The 21,701-nt window shown below is 35.0% G+C and overlaps 1 pseudogene; it reads left to right on the top strand.

Moving 5' to 3' along the window:
• Positions 1-19,035: 19,035 nt before the first annotated feature.
• Positions 19,036-19,178, top strand: LOC114804577 (small nucleolar RNA U3; annotated as a pseudogene).
• The last annotated feature ends 2,523 nt before the right edge of the window (positions 19,179-21,701 follow it).

Below are 21,701 nucleotides of genomic sequence, written 5' to 3'. Positions count from 1 at the left end.
TTTGTTCAGATGTCTTCACTGGTGATAAATTTATAGATAACTAAGTGATTGAATCAGATGGACTTCAAAATTGTGGTATAAGGAAAGTAGGCGTGGTTGTGAACCGAGTTCTACCATTTTCAAACTATACTACTGTAATAATTAGAAACTGTTACCAACTAAATCTCGCTCAAATTGGTCAAGTAGTTAATCAGATATGGTTTCTGACCCATAAGTGGTCAATAATAAGTCCACTTTTTCTATCAGCCGAAGTGGAGCTTTTCCCTACCATCTTTAATATAAAATTTCGGAAAAAACTTATTCTTATAATCCGATTTTTTCCATTTTCATGCCGCTTTATAAAGTGACTAAAATGAATGAAATGAAATTTTGGTTTATTTAGCATTAGTAGTTTTTGAGATACATATAAAAACTCGTATTACGGGTGGGGCCTCGTCAATCAGAGGGGAGGCTTCCAATAGAAAAATATTTCAAAAAAACTATTTCAATAACAACATTATGATTTTCAAGCCTAACCCTTATTAAATACGGTAAGGTAGCTTTGCACGAAAAGTATTATTATGAGAACTAGTTTAGAACTTCTCCTTGACTTTCAATAGTTCTCAATGGTTTTTTTAAGCTTTTAATGACACTGGATCCCACTGGTTAGCGTGGATTCTCACCATCTCACACCGATTTTCCTTCATGAGCGAAATAATAAGGTCATTTTTGTATATCATATATTGGAAGTTATTATCGCTTGCACAGACGGACGGACGGACAGGTGAACAGACATTCCAATTTCAGTTACTCTTTATCTTGATCATTTTGATATAAATAACCATATATCTTTCTCTTTTATTTCTGGGTGATACAAACAAGCCTTATGTGAACAAAACTATTATACTGTCTTTGCAACATGTTGCGAAAGTATAAAAAATCGGTATTTTTTCAATATTAAAAAAATATATTTTCAACATTATTTTAATTTATTAATTTTAAGTCAACATAGTATAGTCATCACATAAATTAAACCAATGGTCTCTATAACACATCAAACATAATTACCAGTTCCTCTCCATATATTCGCAAGCCTGAGACTTTTTACAAGCACACACACACACACTCTCTTGCTATATGTATGTGGTGACCATCATCAAAATGTGCATAATGTGCATAAAATTAAACTACTGCTATTCATTACCATAATTACAAAAGGTGTGCATAAAAGAGAAATTGCCTGCACTCAGTTGCATACCACACACAGTGGTATGCACCGATGTATATGCCACATAACAGTCATTTAAATGAAAATTAACTTATTATATTCTACAGCATAAGCGTACACCGCTCAACGCACGCTGGCACATGAGCATAAATTGAAGTAACGGGCGAGCAAGCGAGCTTTTGTTCTCACTTATTTTCCATACAAACCGCAATTGCCATTATAAAGTCATAATAAAAGTGCGGTTGTTAGAGCATTTAACAGAAATGCAGGTGTGTGTGTGTGTGATTGTATGAAAAAATATGCAAATAATTCAATTAAATGCAGTTGTGAGCACAAATAGCGCTTACTGTGGATAATACATAATTAAGGTTGATCATACGCAGTGGTGCCCTGTGCATTTGTTGAATGTACAGAATGCTTGGGTGTGTGTGTACAAAGTAGATTGTTGATAACTTTAATGCTTTTAAGGTGGTTATTAGCTAATAATTGTTTACAAGTTAGGAATAAATTATGAAAGAATTGATAAAATAATGCTTCCAAAAATTAAATTTTAAAATTTTTGATTGTAAAATGAGAAATGACTTTCAAATTATAAGGAAACATTTTTTAAAATTATTTTCAATGTATTTCAGAATTATATTGGAAATTTTCAGCGCTGACTACTTCAAGTTTCATTATTTATTTCGACTTAATGCTATAGAGATGCTCCAAAAGAGAGCTCTGCATCTCTCCGCCACGTCTCCTCCTTCTGGCAGTTTGGCGCCAATTGGTTATACCAAGCGAAGCCAGGTGCCTCTCCACCTGGTCCTTCCATCGGAGTGGAGGTCTCTCTCTTCCTCGGCTTCCACCAGCGGGTACTGCATCGAATACTTTCAGAGCTGGAGCACTTTCATCCATTGGAACAACACTCGACTATGTCTATGTCGTCGAATAACACATACCGCTCATCGTTCCATCGTCTGCGGTATTCGCCGTTGCCAATGTTTAAGGGACCATAAATCTTCCGCAAAACCTTTCTCTCGAAAGCTCCTAGTACGCTCGACAGAACCTTATACGCGATTTTGAGGAGGCTTATCCCACGGTAATTCGCGCAAATTGTGGGGTCTCCCTTTTTGTGTATTGGGCAGAATACACTGAGATTCCAATCGTCAGGCATGCTTTCTTCTGACCATATTCTGCAAAGAAGCTGATGCAAGCACGTTATCAGCTCTTCTCCGCCGTATTTGAATAGCTTGGCCGGTAATCCATCGGCCCCAGCCGCCTTATTGTTCCTCAAGCGGGTAATTGGTATTCGAATTTCTTCACGGTCGGGCAATGGAACATCTGTTCCATCGTCGTCGATTGGGGAATCGGGTTCGCCATCTCCTGTTGTTGTACTTTCACTGCCATTCAGCAGGTTGGAGAAGTGTTCCCTCCACAAACTCACTATACTCTGGTCATCCATAACTATATCACCTCTGGGGGTCCTACAGGAGTGTGCTCCGGTCTTGAAACCTTCAGTTAGTCGCCGGATCTTTTCGTAAAATTTTCGAGCATTACCCCTGTCGGCCAGCTTGTCAAGCTTTTCATACTCACGCATTTCGGCCTCTTTCTTTTTTTTCTGCAAATGCGTCTCGCTTCTCTCTTCAGCTCTCGGTATGTTTCCCATCCCGCTATCACTACTATATTTAACTTTCCTTTTAAAAATTTACACCTTTAAAACTCCTTTAAATACATCGTTGAAAGAAATGTTAAACCAACACCTGGCATTTATTTTTAGAAAACTGGAAATGTAATAGTAGAAACCCACATTTCTGTCTCGCATAAATTTTTCCAAAAGAAATGTAAATTTTATTTATTTTCCGATGAAAGCTCAATTGCACCCACACAGGTTAGGCTCCCTTTTGACCGCAACCTATTTCATTTGACCATAAAAAGTACATTTGGGCTATGCGCTGCTTTTGGGTAATCAAGCGTATTTTAGTATCTTAAATTTATTACTCACAAAGTAAGCAAATAAATTCATATGTAAAACCACTGACAGTGAAACTATGCAAACTATATCATATATAATAAAGCTACAAACATTGCATTTTTACATTTCACACAAATATTGTCATGCTCTCTGGCAACTAAATAAAATAAATATTTTGTGTGGCAAAACCGCAAATTCACAAATTTCGCTAAACTCAATGTGTCAAGTGGGTATTACCACAAGAGACTCGGAGAAATTTATTTCACTTGTAGTAAGTTGTTGAAAGTGGCAAAATGAATGCCGGCAGAAAGTGCTACAAGGCAGCAAAGCGGAAGTAATACAAAAATACATATTACTTATATAACAAAACGACAGAATGTGAGTATTTATATGGATTTGCACACACACAACTTGAATTTCTATAAATACACACACACAGATATGCAAATATGCATATCTCATGGTGGTGCCTGCAAATACATATCTCTAGAGATGTACGCATTTAAGCGCTGCTCATGCAACAGCAGCACTTGAGAATGTCGTTTTAACACCCACGCACACTCATACACAGACGCTCTCAAAAGCATACACGGCGCTTAAACCCAAACACATCCGCTGATTTACAACTGTGACTGTGGCACTGTGGCGTAACAAGGAATTTGCACACACTCAATGCTCAGCGCTGGCGAAAAAGCATAAAAAATATCTGTAAGCGCAGCCAACTTAGCTAGTATGTTGCTTAGGGTGGCATGCATAAATCGTGCCTAATACCGTTAAGTATGCATTTAAACATTTCGCATGTGTAGACAATGCGCTATTCGCAGTTCGTTAGTGAAAGCCAAAGCTGAAGTCAAAGCCCACAAAACGCAAACTGGGAAACAGTCGTAAGCTAAGGCATGGCCAATTTGTTGAAAAATACAGAAAAATACTAATACACATACTCTCGTGTACATATCAATACACCTAATTTGTCCACGCACAGGAAGTACTTCTGAACTTGCTTTATGCCTTGAACAACAATAAATCATGCAAAAATAAGGAAATATCATGTAACATTGAACAGATGCAAATATTTTGGAAAATTTCTCTCATATATTTTCATGGTTTCTTTACGACCGTGCAGGTAGAGGGCGAGCATTGTAGTTACAGTTGAAATTTATCACTTGATTGTGAGCAAAAATTAAAAAAAATAAAAGGTTCAATACGTGAAAATCGTTGATATTTTGTGAGAGCGGTGTGAATTTTTGAGAGCTAACAAGGATCGGTGACAGTTGGTAAAAACCGGAAAGAGCTAGTGACTGATAGCAGGGAGCCCATGAGAGTCAAATAGAGCCACTGGGAGTCCGAAAGAGCCTTTTAGAGCATAGAAGAATCACCGTGCGCAAAAAAGAGGCCCTGAGAGCTACTGAGAGCCCCGGAGAACCCCTTAGAGTCCAAGAGAGCTACTGAAAGCTCAGGAGAACACGGGGGACTCAATGAGAACTACTTAAAACCTGGGGGAATGCTACAAAAATTCCTTGAAAGCTAAAAAGAACCCGGGATAACCTCTTAGAGCTTAGGAGAACACGGGAGAGCTACTGAATGCCACGGAGAACACGAAAGAATCCCTTAGAACTGAAGGGAGCAACTGAGAGCTCGTGAGAATTGCTTAGAGGTGCCTGCAAAGAAAAAAACTGAAACTGATATCCCGGTAGAACCCCTGAGAGCCAAAAATAACTAATGAGAACCCTGAGGCACTGAGACAATTCAGGAAAATCCTAAAGAGAGCAACAGAGAACACTACAGAGACAAAGCGATCCGAAGAAGACCACTGAGAGACCAAAACAGCAGTGGAGAACCCTTGAGAGCCAAAGAGGACAACCCGAGAGACCCACTGAGAATTCAATACGTCATGGTGAACCCTGGAGACCCAAAGACAGAGAGTGAGAGCTGAGGATAACCTGTCACAATAAAAACATACTTTAGCTTAATATCCGCTTAGCAATTTCGTACGAATGCTAGAAATGGCTGTCGTCATTAAAATTCCAGTGCTTATGGCAACAGGGTGCTTCAATGTATTTACACATGTCGTTAAATGTATGAATATAAAGGGTGATTTTTTAAGAGCTTGATAACTTTAAAAAAAAAAAAAAACGCATAAAATTTGCAAAATCTCATCGGTTCTTTATTTGAAACGTTAGATTGGTTCATGACATTTACTTTTTGAAGATAATTTCATTTAAATGTTGACCGCGGCTGCGTCTTAGGTGGTCCATTCGGAAAGTCCAATTTTGGGCAACTTTTTCGAGCATTTCGGCCGGAATAGCCCGAATTTCTTCGGAAATGTTGTCTTCCAAAGCTGGAATAGTTGCTGGCTTATTTCTGTAGACTTTAGACTTGACGTAGCCCCACAAAAAATAGTCTAAAGGCGTTAAATCGCATGATCTTGGTGGCCAACTTACGGGTCCATTTCTTGAGATGAATTGTTCTCCGAAGTTTTCCCTCAAAATGGCCATAGAATCGCGAGCTGTGTGGCATGTAGCGCCATCTTGTTGAAACCACATGTCAACCAAGTTCAGTTCTTCCATTTTTGGCAACAAAAAGTTTGTTAGCATCGAACGATAGCGATCGCCATTCACCGTAACGTTGCGTCCAACAGCATCTTTGAAAAAATACGGTCCAATGATTCCACCAGCGTACAAACCACACCAAACAGTGCATTTTTCGGGATGCATGGGCAGTTCTTGAACGGCTTCTGGTTGCTCTTCACCCCAAATGCGGCAATTTTGCTTATTTACGTAGCCATTCAACCAGAAATGAGCCTCATCGCTGAACAAAATTTGTCGATAAAAAATTTCGAACCGAACACTGATTTTGGTAATAAAATTCAATGATTTGCAAGCGTTGCTCGTTAGTAAGTCTATTCATGATGAAATGTCAAAGCATACTGAGCATCTTTCTCTTTGACACCATGTCTGAAATCCCACGTGATCTGTCAAATACTAATGCATGAAAATCCTAACCTCAAAAAAATCACCCGTTATATGTATACTCCGTTATATTTCTTTATTTGTGAAATCCTTTTACATATGTATATTTGCGCTACAAATAAACTCATAAAATAAAGTGAAATCGTTTTGGGCGAATGAATTGGGTACGAATGATTTTCTTCTACATACTTACATACATATATATATATATATATATATATATATATGTATATGTGGGGCACAAATCTGTAGTAGCATATTATTTGTAATCTGTATGCATATCAGCATTTTTGCTACAAATAAACGAAATAGTTGAAAAGAGCGCACAATCGCACACAGACCAGTGCCCGCTGATGTTGTGTTAACCCCATTCTAGTAACAATAACAAATATATTTGTTGAATGTGTGCGGGTTTGGTTAGTGTCCCTCGGATGTTGAGTGGTACACAGACCGATAATAATAATTTCACTTATTGACGCAGCATAATTGAATTTGAACGTGCGCAATGAAGTATAACGAGGATTCACTACTCCAAATGTTTTATTTTGTAAGTAACTTGAGTTAATGAGGTGAAGAGAGCTAGAGTGGGGTGTAGATGTTTAAGGTTTTAGGCTGAAAAAATAGTTTAAAGTGGCGGAGAACTCATATGGACTGAAGTTGGACCTTAATCAAATTTTAGAGTTTCGAGTGAGATGTATCCAATCCCTACATATCATCTATTGAGGCTTCAAATTAATGTCGAACTTGACATAACTTACACTTACAATCGTTTAAGGAAGTATTTGAAGGATTTCACCAATATTTATTTGGGTCTTCAACAAAAGTTCTTTGATTTCAGTCTTCAATATTATTTAACTCGGTAGTAAGCTAAAATACTAGTATCTGGAAATCTCTCAATTAGTGATATGTTATCTCTTTAGGAGATATAGGAAAACAAATTGGATCCAGGACCCAAACCAATTATACCGCATTGAAGAGAAAGAATAGAATAGACAATGTTCTTACGTCAGTCGAGTGTAAGTAAACGGAACGGTGCCGTATTTGTGGGCAGCCACGGACTGCCTGATCTTCTGATATTCTCGAACAATATTTAGTCCTAAACCTACCTACACAAAACTTTTTTTGAGAGCTAAACTAGAGTCTAGAGAATTAGTAAAGGGGTCTCAAACCCTCAAAAAAACTGAGGAAAATTTTGAGGGAGTCGAAGTTAGGTTGTTTAACAATTATGTATTGGTCTACAACTTTGCTTCCGCCGTTTTCCAATAGATGTCTCTAGGGTCAAGCACTGGTCGATTAAATCGATTAAATCTTTTTATATCGATCTTGGACATTTGTCAACATTAACCTAACAAAATATTTGTAGAGATCTGTTTGCATCCCAAACTTATTCTCAAGTGAAAGTGTCACTTTTTGTGCCGAATTCTCGACATTTGCACGGAATACGCATGCTGTCAGAAAGAATGGTCAAAAGTAGTAGCTAGCGACGCCCGATATTTTGAATAACATTTTTGTACCCTTTTTTATACAAAAAAAGTCTTAAATTTGGAAAAAACGGCGGAAGCAAAGTTGTAGACCATATATGGTCTAAATTTTTGAATGATTGATAGAATCGAGGGTTTTTTTTGAAAATGTGTCATGAAGAATTGGGTTAAAGAAGAACTTGGGTCAAGCCACCATTTGGCAATTAATTTTTTTATTTTATTATTTTTGTAAGCAAATAGTCTCTGTCACCCTGTAAAATTTGCCACGCACTCATTGCTTTCTTATGTATTTATTTCTTTCTTTGGAAATGAACACGCATATGCAATTTCCCCAGCGGCCATCATAATTAAGCACCCATATTTGCATGCGGATATATAAATATTTTTCGCTTTTACTTTTTGTTTGCGACCATAGCATTCATTAAAATTTCAGCAACTCTCATGGCGGAAGTTCTTTTGTTTCAGCGCTTTATATTTTATTTTATTTCCATATTATTTTAATGCATTGGCGCCTTTGCATACGCATGACATGGCAAAAGGTCACACTGCGTCATTTTGTGGTTGAATTAATAATTTTTATATTTCATTATTTTGAATTCCCTCACCTGGCATTGGACCACATGCACACACACAAAAATACTTATATGTACATACATAAGAATATATATACATACATACATACGGACATACAAAATTACGCTTAAACTGCCGCACGGGAGCAAAGTTGTTTGGCATTAATGCACTCTGTGGCAAGTAGCCAGTTCCCCTGCGGTTAAGTTGCACGAATTCTTCACTTCACTTAATTAGTGAATTAAATTATTTACATAACAACAGAGGGGGAGCTTTGCAAGCCACTGTGTTTGTGTGTGTGTGTGTGTGTGTTGGCTACAACAAAAGATGTTGCAATGTCACTAACAGTGTACTAATTGTTTCTTGCAGCATAACGTTGTGTTTCCGTTAGAAATATTAATAATGTTGTAGCTGTAGAATGCTGCCTTGTGGTCAGAACAATGCATTAATTGGAGATTATGTGTGTAATTGTATTTACTGTTATGATTAAGCAAGTCCAGAGAGGTTTCATCTTCAAGGTCACTAAACGAATATCTAAGAATACCTTCAGCTGAATACTTTAGAGGCATCCTTAGAGAAGGATATTAATGATGATTTCCTTTTTTCTAGATTTGTTTTAGTCAAGGATATTAGAACTGTTAGGCATGTATGTCATTTACTGTTCCATTTATAGGGACCTCTTGTAGCCTTTCCCCTGAGATATTTTGGTTTGACTAAAATGCACAGAAAGACTTTTTAAAGTCATTTTAACATAAAAGAAGGATTCTAGTGTGAGAAGTGGCTGTATGCGTTCAATACATAAAAGTTACGTATACGACATGACCAACAATGATCGCTTAAGGAATACAGAATATATGTAAATAACAAAACTAAACTAAATAAATATTTATATTTTCAATAAAACCAAGTAAAGGGTGATTTTTTAAGAGCTTGATAACTTTTTAAAAAAAAAAAACGCATAAAATTTGCAAAATCTCATCGGTTCTTTATTTGAAACGTTAGATTGGTTCATGACATTTACTTTTTGAAGATAATTTCATTTAAATGTTGACCGCGGCTGCGTCTTAGGTGGTCCATTCGGAAAGTCCAATTTTGGGCAACTTTTTCGAGCATTTCGGCCGGAATAGCCCGAATTTCTTCGGAAATGTTGTCTTCCAAAGCTGGAATAGTTGCTGGCTTATTTCTGTAGACTTTAGACTTGACGTAGCCCCACAAAAAATAGTCTAAAGGCGTTAAATCGCATGATCTTGGTGGCCAACTTACGGGTCCATTTCTTGAGATGAATTGTTCTCCGAAGTTTTCCCTCAAAATGGCCATAGAATCGCGAGCTGTGTGGCATGTAGCGCCATCTTGTTGAAACCACATGTCAACCAAGTTCAGTTCTTCCATTTTTGGCAACAAAAAGTTTGTTAGCATCGAACGATAGCGATCGCCATTCACCGTAACGTTGCGTCCAACAGCATCTTTGAAAAAATACGGTCCAATGATTCCACCAGCGTACAAACCACACCAAACAGTGCATTTTTCGGGATGCATGGGCAGTTCTTGAACGGCTTCTGGTTGCTCTTCACCCCAAATGCGGCAATTTTGCTTATTTACGTAGCCATTCAACCAGAAATGAGCCTCATCGCTGAACAAAATTTGTCGATAAACACATTTCGAACCGAACACTGATTTTGGTAATAAAATTCAATGATTTGCAAGCGTTGCTCGTTAGTAAGTCTATTCATGATGAAATGTCAAAGCATACTGAGCATCTTTCTCTTTGACACCATGTCTGAAATCCCACGTGATCTGTCAAATACTAATGCATGAAAATCCTAACCTCAAAAAAATCACCCGTTAAAAACATTTCCATAAATATCTTAACATTTTTTATATTTTTCTAACAATTAATATAAGCTTTTAAACCTCATTAATCTTCGTAAAGCAAATAAACACATTTTGCGCTTTTTATTGAATTGCTTGCTAAATGCATAAAAACTTTAACGCATTTAATTTCAAATTATATTTTTGACATATACAAATAATCGTTTAAAGTTTTAAGCTGCAAAAATCCAATAAATCCACATTGCATCGCACATCAAAAGCGTTGCAATCAAAATTATTATTAGCGTTGCGGATTGTGGAGCTTTAAAAAAACAAAATTGCCAATCAGTAAATGGCATAAAAAACCGCAATCAAAATAACAGCGTTTCATTGACACTTCGCTTGTATCTTTTATTGTGAGCATGCAGGGCGTGAAATGTGTGATTTTTTATACTGGAGCAGCATATGGTGTAGGGTATAATAGTGTTGTTGGCATTACAATTGTTTGTAAGAACTTAAAATGATATGAATAATGAATGACTAAAAGCATATCTCAAGAAGTGATACTTGAGTAGATTATACAACGAATTTGGCATATTATTCCTGAGAGCCCCTAATCGGCTTGGTTATGTAGAACAAACTTTCGTAAAAATGGGAATGAACTTAAAACCCCTTATAGCCTGTTCACGCAGCCAAATTAATTGATCAATTAAAATTTTAATTGAGATACCAGTTTTTGCCGTTCGCACTGGTACTCGATAACCGATCAGCTGTTATACATTTGTGTTTTTGTTTTTCATAAGAATATGGTAAGTTTTAACAGCTGATTGCTATTTTTAGCAGCGACATCTACCGTCGTTGCAGTGTGAACAACGAACGTATATATAATTACAAATATGGTCTTTGTCGCAGAGTTGCATTCCATTTTCAAGTCGATTAAAATTCAATTAAAAATTTTTATAGATTTTTATTTTGTATGGTAAATCGATCTTAATCAGCGTTTTAATACAGCAGAGGCCGGTTAATTTATCAATTAGCTCCTGTGTGAAACGTCTATTAGCCTCCATATACCAAACAAAAAGAACTCTATCCCATATACAGTGGAAGATCGAAGATCTCTATAACTCGAACATTTGAATTGGCAGAAGCCAAATTTCATACAAATTTTCTTCGCTAACTCGAATTTCTATAACTCGAAGTGGCAATAGTGCAACTTTCATACAAATTTCCTTCCATAGATCGAATTTTTTTGGTCATGGCATATTATAAAATATAAAATTTTTCTATCGAGATAGAATTTTAGAAGAGTCACTCTATATTTTATGGAGGTGAACAAAAAGTTTCACTGTATATACTTAAGGCTCCTTACAAACTCCTTATTTTTTAAAAAGTGTTTATTTTTTGTTCCACTGGAACTATACCACTCCTTACATATTATGCATTTTTTTTTGACTCAGCATTTTTTCACGAACGTAAAAAATTTTAATATTCATCAAAAACACTCGCATACATAATGCACACAATGTAAATTTATAAAAAAAATATATCATATTAGATATTTTTTTTTTAAATGTAACAACAAAAAAACTAGTCCGCATTAAGGGATAAATCGACAATTTGTGCAATTTTCTATTAAAAATTTACGAAAAAATCCCAGAAATCTCCCGCGCCCTCTTTAATTCCATTTTCTAATTCAATATAAAATTTTATTTGCATGTTTTACTATACTAGTTATTGGTCTCTATAGTCTAAGCAAATAATCACATAAATATATAAAACTGAATGAAATTGCTTGTTGTGCACATCAGCTTACTTATACATATACATATGTACATATCCACGTGTGAGTTTTGCTATCTGTTTGACTAAAACAATTGCATTACATGCGATATATGTACAGTTATGAATGCAGATTTGATGTGTTGTCATTTGAAATGCATTGATGCGATTTATTATTCATTCATTTCGTTTTGAATTTGTTTTTCAATAAAAAATTATATTTATTTTGTGAAGATCAAAAGTCAATTTGCGGCATCTTAATGGTACATAGCTGGTTGTTTTGTAGCAAAATTAATAACGAAAGCTAACAACAAATATTTTGATGCGATAATAAATAACTTTCAACAGTTATTTTATTTAAATATACAATATATTTATTAGTATTTATTATGCATAGCTGTCAAGTATGGATTATAGTTGCTGAAAAGCCAAAGCGATTTAAGGCAGTCAATATACTGAGAATGCTACAATAGAGTAGATATTGTAATATCAGTTTATTTTTTGTGGCAAGTATAATAATTTAAACGTGAAAAAACTGATATTAAAAAAAATAATTTACGACTAATATAAGAAGAAGATCCAATTATGCTCTTAAAAAAGGAGCTAAAACAACTTTGAAACTCCTCATGGAACAAGCCAACATAATCTCCGAGAAGAGATTATTTCTTAAACCATCTCCAGACCGATTTATAGTTTCGAACGTTATTCTTGACGTCATTTTAGAAATTTGTGGTTATAGATTTTATTCTTTAGTCTTTAGTATACATATATTAGGTTGGCAAATATCTCCCTTCCGCGTTTTTGTCTTTTGAATTTCGCGGCTATGTATAAAGCGCTACAGAGCACGTATCTGGCAATACTATACATCTTTGAAAGGTCTTGACATAACCTACAAAACCACGCTGTGCACGATTAGTTTGGATATTGCGTTCAACAGTTGTAGACGTGTAAACATGGAGTTCACCAACGCCGAAATATGCGCTATTTAAAAGTTTTCCTTCGTTAAAAGCAAATCCGGTAGAGAAAAGTTCCGTGAAATTAATGCTGCTTTGGTGGATGGTACTCTATCACTTCGAACTGCGGAGGCATGATTTCGACGATTCAGATCGGGTGAAAACGTCTCCATGGATAAACCATAGGTAGACCTGTGTCAAATAATGGAAAACATCGAGTTACACCGGCATGTGGCATCTCGTGACATCGCCCAGGAGATGGGAGTTAGTCACCAAACAATTTTAAACCATCTGCAAACGACTGGATACACAAAAAAGCTTGATGTTTGGGTTCCGCATTTTTTGACGCAAAGACACCTTCTTGACCGAATCAACGCCTGCGATACGCTGCTGAAACGGAATGAACTCGACACATTTTTGAAGCGGATGGTGGAATGCGAAAATGGTCGTGGTCGAAGGTCGGTGAATCGTCCCAAACTATGGCCAAAGCGGGATTGACCAGGATGGTTTTGCTGTGCGTTTGGTGGGAGCTTCACTATGAGCTGCTTCCATATGGCCAGACGCTTAATTCTACCATCTACTGCGAACAATTGGACCGCTTAAAGCAGGCGATAGACCAGAAGCTTCCAGGCGTCCATTGGCCAATAGGAAGGGTGTAGTAATCTACCAGGACAACGCCAGACCACATACTTCATTGATGACTTGTCAGAAGCTACGGGAGCTAGACGGGAGGTTTTATCGCATCCACTATATAGCCCAGATATAGCGCCAAGTGATTACCACCAGTTCCTGTCATGGCGAACGTCCTTGGTGGTATAAATTTGAACTCAAAAGAGGTTTGTGAAATGTGGCTGTCCGAGTTCTTCGCAAATAAGTTGCCGTCTAGATGGAAACAAATTACCGAACGAAACGGCGGAACGGAACTAAATCCGATCACTGTAACATTTTTTATAAAGCATTGAATAAAGAACAAAAAAGCAGAAGGGAGATATTTGACAACCTAATATAATAACTTTATATCCTATATCTAGATTCTATAAGATTTTAAGTAATTAAATATCTCTACTGATCACAACTGATGAGTGAGCCGAGTAAGGCAAATACATACATTCCGTAAGGGTATATTATAATTGAAATTTTCTGAACACAACATCACAGCATTGGATCTATAATAGGTTTTTTGATCCACCAAAGTTTGGTATATTGATGTCTTTTCTTAGTGTGGATAAAATTTTAAAATTATTGATACAGCGCACAAACTACCTTCGAATTAGATTTTATTGAATTTAGTCGTAGTTCTTATCAAAACTAAATAGAATTAAACATCTCTCAATTTCTCTCCTTACAAATACTAAGAGAAGAAAAATAAATAATTTTACATCAAATCTTCATTCAGACAAATTTGTCCGTTAACGTCTTCCGTTTGCACTAAACTTTAATAGAGCTATAATAGCTTTATGTTGCCTTTCCATTTCACACGCCTTCGCTGCTACCATGGAAGACGAGCTAAAAATTGCGCAGCATTAATATCTAAATAAACGCTGTTGCTTATTTACAGCCATTTTACTTGATATCCCAACAACGTCCAAGTGAGTGAGAGAGTGAGTGAGTGTGCGAGTAAACAAAGGCGCACATGACAACACTTTCTTGTTTGTCCTTGCCGCTTAAGACAAGACACTTTTTGTTATTAAACAAAGATTAAAATATGAAACCAGACATGCGTAAAGTAATTTACCGCGTTTACGGTGGCGATGGGTGCGATGGCAGCGCCTTTGTTTATGCAACAGACGCGCAAAAAAAACAATAAAAACACGACGCAATGTTGTTGTCTTCATTTCTCGCGCATTTGCACGATAGCCGAACGATTGTTGCTGGTGTAATTAGGTAGCAATAGAATGGCTACAAAATGGCAATAAAGCAAAATAAAAATACGACACAACAGCACCAACAACAACAAGAGCAGCAATAGCAGTAGCGACAAAATAGCAGTTAAACTGAGCAAAGCACACAGATAATGCAGGCGAGCAAACAAAGAAATGATTCAATTAGTTTTAGTTACAGCACAATAAATGACGACAATAAACCAAGCTGGCCATAGCCGGACAGAGACACCGGGTCGCTGCAGGGCGCACACAGCGTGTTGGGCGACATGGCGAGAGTTAAAGGCTCACCAGCGACTATCAGTGACTGCTGGCTGCCCAGTTTGGCGCAGTGGCTCGACTCGGTTTGGCTTGACGGTTGCGCCCACGACACATTAAGGACATGGCAAATATAGCCGACGAGGTGCGAGCTAAGCAAACATTAGACAACGGTAGAGGCTAAGGCAGTTGAAGGAGCTGTCCGCTTAATAGCTGTGCAGGCAAGCGTGAAGGCAAAGCAAAGTGAAATATTCTGTATGTCCATATTAAGTACATACGTTCACATGCTTGCTCATGAGAGGCGGTAACGGACAAATGAAAATCTTGTACAAATTAACGGCAGTGACAATGCAAGCCAACAAATTGGCAACAAAACAAAAAAACAAATTAGACAAACAAAAAACATAGACAGTGCTGCTGCTGCTGCTGGCAAACGGAATATAAAACGAAATTGAAAAATAAAATAATTGCTCATGGTCACACGGCAAATAAAGCAACCGGGCAAATAACGAAATCAGTTTATTGCAGTGGGTGGTAGTTAGTTGATGCTTGGTTCTGAGAAAAGCTGGAACCAAGAATTTCTAATTATTAAAGGCAAACGATTCGCCTAGAATATGACCTTTATATAAAAAATACTTACAAAATAAATCAGAGTTTGAATTTTAAATATAAAAAATAATAGAAAATTATATAAAAAATATGAAATATTAAATTTTTAAAATTATACAATTTGAATAAATAAAAATTAAAAATTTATTATTTAAATTTGTATATTTTATTATTATAAAATTTAATTTATTTATTTTTTAAAACTTTGCTTAATATTTAGTAATAAAAAATAGTTTTTCATTGTTATTCAAATAAGTAATTTAAGAGAAATAATTAAACGAAATGTTACCCTCACTAAAGCTGCTTTTATCAGAGGCACACACCTAGTTTTACAAAGATAATGGATCAGTCATTCTCGGAATACGACGCATACTTTTTGTATAACAAGAATGTGTTTAAAGAGATAAGACTCATAATTAAAGACTTGTTAATTAAAGTATTAAATCAAAAGAAACGTCATCATACCGAAAGCTTTTCAAACATTCGAAGTTATCTGGGTATACGGAAATTGTCGATATACATCTCCTACCATGTGATCTACATAGTCAAACGATTTTTTTTTAAATAACGTTCAGGAGTATGTACGATTTTTTTTAATCTTTAAATTATAATAAGAATAATATTTAACGATTTATTTTATTTTATTTTATTTTTAATTTGTGTGCATTTTTTTGCTATGTTTATAGATTTTATTGCCAACTTTCAAAAAATTAATAAAAACGAAATTGGATTATAATGTTAACTTTATCCTTCCATTACTTGAATTTCACAATATTTTTAGAACAACATTTTCATATCTTCTTTTTTTTAACAACAGGCCCTTAGTGAAATTTCTTAGTGTTTTATTTTATTTCATTTCATTTCATTTCATTTCATTTCATTTCATTTTATTTTATTTTATTTTATTTTATTTTATTTTATTTTATTTTATTTTATTTTATTTTATTTTATTTTATTTTATTTTATTTTATTTTATTTTATTTTATTTTATTTTATTTATTTTTTTTATTTTTTTTATTTTTTTTTTTTATTTTTTTTATTTTATTTTATTTATTTTATTTAATTTAAACTAATTTTTTTAAGTCTTTATGAAATACCTCAATGAGAAATGAAATTATATACTTTCAGAAACCAAATTAACTCAACTTAATTAGCACTTCGCCCACAAAAATGTACGCCAACTATTTGGAAAGTTGTATAAAATATTCTAATCATGTATGCCGGTGTATGTCTGTATGTTCGAGTATGTCACTTGGGACGACATGCACGTGCTGGTTGGAAGTCGACGCCTGAACCGCAGGAGCTGTGTATTTAATTCATTTCTTTTTTCGCACACATTAAGGACGCTCTTTATGTGTGTGTTTGTTTTTCTACATATTATTTACTTTCGCTTGCCTAGTGTTTTTTTGTTTCACTGTTTACGCCCACGCTTTGTCTTTCCTAACTGTCTCATTTGTGTTACATTTCCGGCGCACACACTGTCTCTGCTACTTCTACGTTTTGTTATTTAATGGCGTTTGTTTTTGCCACACAGTGTAGGTGAAATTGTATACGTTCAGCATGTTTGCACACACACACAGACACATATGTCGTTTTGTATGTCTTGCTGCTTATCTATTTCTAGACGCCGCACGTCGTTTCATCAGCTACACTGGGATAATTTGCCAGCAGAGACACGAAATGTCACGCGCAGCGCTATGCCCTTCGCTGGCTGGCTGGCTGGCTGGCAGCAAAAATTATACGCCACTCATTTTGTCACATGCACGTACACGAACACACATCTTCATACATACGCGCACATTTTTATAGCTTCATTTGTGCGACAGTTGATTGTCGCTGTTTGGCTTATCTTCTTTTATTTTTATGTTTCTACACTTAATTTTCACACTTTCTTCTATTTATTCAGCCAACAGCGGATATTTGTTTGTTTATTTCATGCATACGTGCCACAAATACGGGAGACTTGTCAACACAACAGGTCGCAGTGCACAACAACAAAGGAATATATAAAAAAAATAATAATAATAAATACAAAAATTTACCGCTTGTAGTGCTAAGCTAGGCTTGCTAATGCGTTTTCGAATATTTTTTCTTCGAAAATTCTCAAATTAATTTTTATTTTATTTTATTCAACTTCAAATTCAGCACCTAACAAATCACAATTTACGCGTGGGTGTTCGCTTATTACTCTTTTTAGAATATTTTTCTAAACTTCACTAGCGTGCGTACTTTCACCGATTTCCGTTTCGAGTTGTTGACGCTTTGGCCGCACACGTGAGACTAACCGACCGCATTGCACAGCCAGCACATTAACGGCATGCACAAGCAGCGCAATATATGCGGCACACACACACTCTCATACTTTCAAATACAAATGTTGACTTGCGTGTGTGTGTTCGATTGGTTTTGGGGGGTTGTTTGTACGCGACATATCAGCTGTGCTAATGAATTTCTATGTTTGTATGTTTTCTTTTTGTTTTTGCAGCATTCACTGGCAGCTGCGCACAAGCTGCTGTTACTGAGCAGAGTGGTTGCACACTTTTACTTTTCATAACAGCCGGCTCGCTGTTACAGGTGGTACAGTGCGTATGAGTAACCTGTGATGAGTTATGTTGTTCAGTACTGTATATAACAGAGCACTGTTAATGCTATGTTATGAAACGAACTGTGCTATTTTCGAAAAATTTACGTGAAATTTAAAGTACTGATTACATATTTTAGAACCTTAATTTTCGTTAACAAAATTTTTAAAATATCATCTTGGGTCTATAATTACGCGATTTAAAATTGTTTAAAAGCCATAAAAATATCATAGAAATTAAATTTTACACTACTACCCATTATTTTATGGATCAAAATGTTTAATGTTGTTGCAGTTGCAGCCTCAGAAAATATTATTTTGATTCCTAAAATCTTTTATTTACTATAAATTTCAAAAACTTCACATAAAATTTTATTGAAGGCTCTTAAGTGACTTAAGGGGTTAGGGGTAGTCAGAGACACGACAAAATTATTCAGTAATTTTTTATGCTATTAAATCATGTTATTTGACAAAAGTAATAATATGTCATTATTATACAATGTTTTGACTTGAAGTCACGAAAATTTGGAAAAAAGTATAATTTTCAAAGTTATATATATTCTTGCGGTGACAATTATAGGACCTTGGAAATTCATCTAAAATCAATTGGATTACTTTTAAAAATAGATAATCCCGGGTCGGATCGAAACTTTTTTATTTTTTTGAAGTTATACTTCTTATACGACTTCGGAAAAGGTTGCGATAATTGTTTAACGCTTCAGTGGAGAGGAAATAGCGTTGAACAATTAACGCAAGAGAGAGAGAGAGTGAATGAGAGTAAAGCAGAGAACTTAAAGCACTTGCCATGCTTATGCTATTTTAGCAATTCTTGTTTTTGTAGAACAATGTTTAAATTTTTGGTTAGTGACATATTCACATGTGTACCTACATGTATGATTGTATGCTTGCGCATTATTTTTATTTTGTTTCTGTTTCATTTCTGCGAATTCTCAACTAGTTTGTGTGCGTTGGCCGTTGAAAAGTTAAGACCATACTTGACAGGATCATTTCTGTAGTCAGTCTTCATTTACTTTCTTTGCAAATCGAAAGTATTAGCACCCGCGATGAGGAGGTATATCGTTTTATCTGACAGCGTTATGAACTTCATTTATAATTTTGTCTAGTGGCATATTAGAAATTCCACCATATTTTTATTCTTTCCCTCTCGCTAGTTTTCTTTCATACAAAATGATATGCATTTCTTGGAATATCACTAAGAAGTAACTATAACTTCTTCCGCACGTAGGGACTCCACGCACCTTTTTTTCTTCAAAAATTAACAAAATGGCGGCCTCAGGAAATTTTTTTTTGATTTTCAATATTGCACTTAACGAAAATGCAAAAAAATTAATTTTTGAAAATCCTGACCAAGCGGTTACGCTTAAGAAAATGTATATTTTGAAGCGTTACTTTTTATAAAAAAATTGTTAAAATATATTTAAAATTATTTTGTAATACAGTGGAATTTCCATAACTTGAACTTCTTTAAGTCGAAGATCTCCATAACTCGAACTTTTGAATTGGCATTAGCATTTAGAAATCAAATTTCATACAAATTTGCTTCCATAACTAAAATTTCTATAACTCGAAGTTCTCCATAACTCGAACTCTTGAATTGGGAATAGAAGGTAAATTTCATACAAATCTCCTTCCATAAATCCAACTTTTCGGCCAGGGCATAATACCAGCTTTATAATTTTACTATCGAGGCACAATTTGAAAAGAGTTCAGCTATATCGTATAGAGGATAACAAAAAATATGATATAGATTTCATAAATCGTGTAACAAAGGCATGAGAAACTAATTTTACAGGTCGAAATGTTGAATGGAGTGTGTCTGAACAGGGCATACATAAATTTTGTTGTTGTTGAGGCGGCATAAAATATAATTTCGATTTCTAAAGTCTTTTAAAATCTAAAATCTTGTAATGTAAGACTCAGACACATTCCGTAATAGTTCAACGAAGGCTCATAAGGTAGATTACAGAATCACAGAAAAAAAATCATTTTCTGGAAAACTTATAAAATTTTTTACTACAACAATGTAGTGACCGTCACCACTGTGCGTTAATATAACATTCCATTAGTGCCTTTAACATAACACTGTTAACCTCCTTACTGTTATGTATTTAACAGAATGGAATCTTAAAATGTTTCACTGCTGTACAACATCAGCTGTTTTAAGCTAAAACAGCAACTAAAAAAACAATATTATTTGCAGCTTTGCAGTGAAAATACTTAGGTATGTATATACCAAAATATATATTTATTGTATACAATATAGGACTAACAAGACAGTATTTTAAAAGTTGTATGTGTAAAATAATTTCACTGTAGCATAAGAATTTACACTTTGAAGAGTTTCATTCACATCTTCGCAATTATTTTGAATGAAAGCGTATATCGAGTGGATATATAGACATTACAAATTAATTTTATTTATTTCTAAAAAAATATTTTTAATTAAAATAGTTTTTTCTACTTCGAATTGCATAAAGCTATAAAAATTTTACTGAATCTTCATTTATTTTCGCTAAATTTTGCACAAAAAATATATTTAAATCCATAATCTATTTCAAGAAACTATATAGTTTCACGAGCAAATTAGCGTTATCCCTTCGAACTTGCCAATTTGCTACAACTACAAGCTTACAAGCGTCAACTTACTATAACGCTTTCGGCATTTTGTGTACATATTTGCCAGTGTTAATCGTCTGCTTGTTAGTAATAATAAATATTCTCGTTTACACCTCGTTAATGTGCTGCTGATGAAACGCCGTTGGCAATATTTGTAGTTATCCTGACTGCGGTTAGTAGTGTGTATAGATGAGGGTTAACCAATTTTGAGGCAATTTAAATAAATGGGAAGCGGTTTCTGAGAAGTTGAAATTACAGTTAGTGGGAAATTTATTGAAAAGTATAACTGGTGTAAGTATATTAAGGAGTTTCAAGGAGAAATATATGATTTTTTTTTTGGTAAAAGCTTGGTATATAGAATATTTTGAATGAAAATATGTGAAATTGCTAATGGAGTAGTATAAACTACAAAATAATTGAGTACAAGGAAATAAAATTCGACTTATTTTTAGCTATGGGAAGCTTCTAATAGTTTCAAAAACTTTTCGTAAATAATAAAGCTTAATAACTTTAATACTAAAGTCAAGTAAAATCAAAATCAGATTACTTTTCAGAATATTTAGAAATCGAATTCAAATAATATAGTTTCATGGCGTATATACAGACATAGCAGTGCATAGCACACATGCATTATATGAGTTGTATTACTGCAAAGGCCTCAAACACTAGTGTATCATATTGTTCAGTGCAACATTTCGCCACAACTACATAACCACACTTGCTTGGAAACATATGCCGCATCAGTACAACTCTCAGGCAACACATGGTTACATATGTTTGTATGTTTGTGTATATGCATGTATGTGTGTGCAAGTTCATCATTTGCATTTGCATTTGCAGCTGCTTGCAATTGATGTTAAACAATAGAAACAGCAGCAGAAACAGCAATAAAAATGAACACATTAAAGCACATACAACAAAATACAATACCTCCAACAACAACAGACAACAAAGCATCACATCAATAGCAGTGTAAAAGCTGTAACAACACTTGCAGCAAGCACCACTCACTAT

This window comes from Zeugodacus cucurbitae, chromosome 3 (assembly GCF_028554725.1).
Source record: "Zeugodacus cucurbitae isolate PBARC_wt_2022May chromosome 3, idZeuCucr1.2, whole genome shotgun sequence".
Classification (NCBI taxonomy): domain Eukaryota; kingdom Metazoa; phylum Arthropoda; class Insecta; order Diptera; family Tephritidae; genus Zeugodacus; species Zeugodacus cucurbitae.
This window is presented reverse-complemented; position numbering and strand designations above follow the sequence as displayed.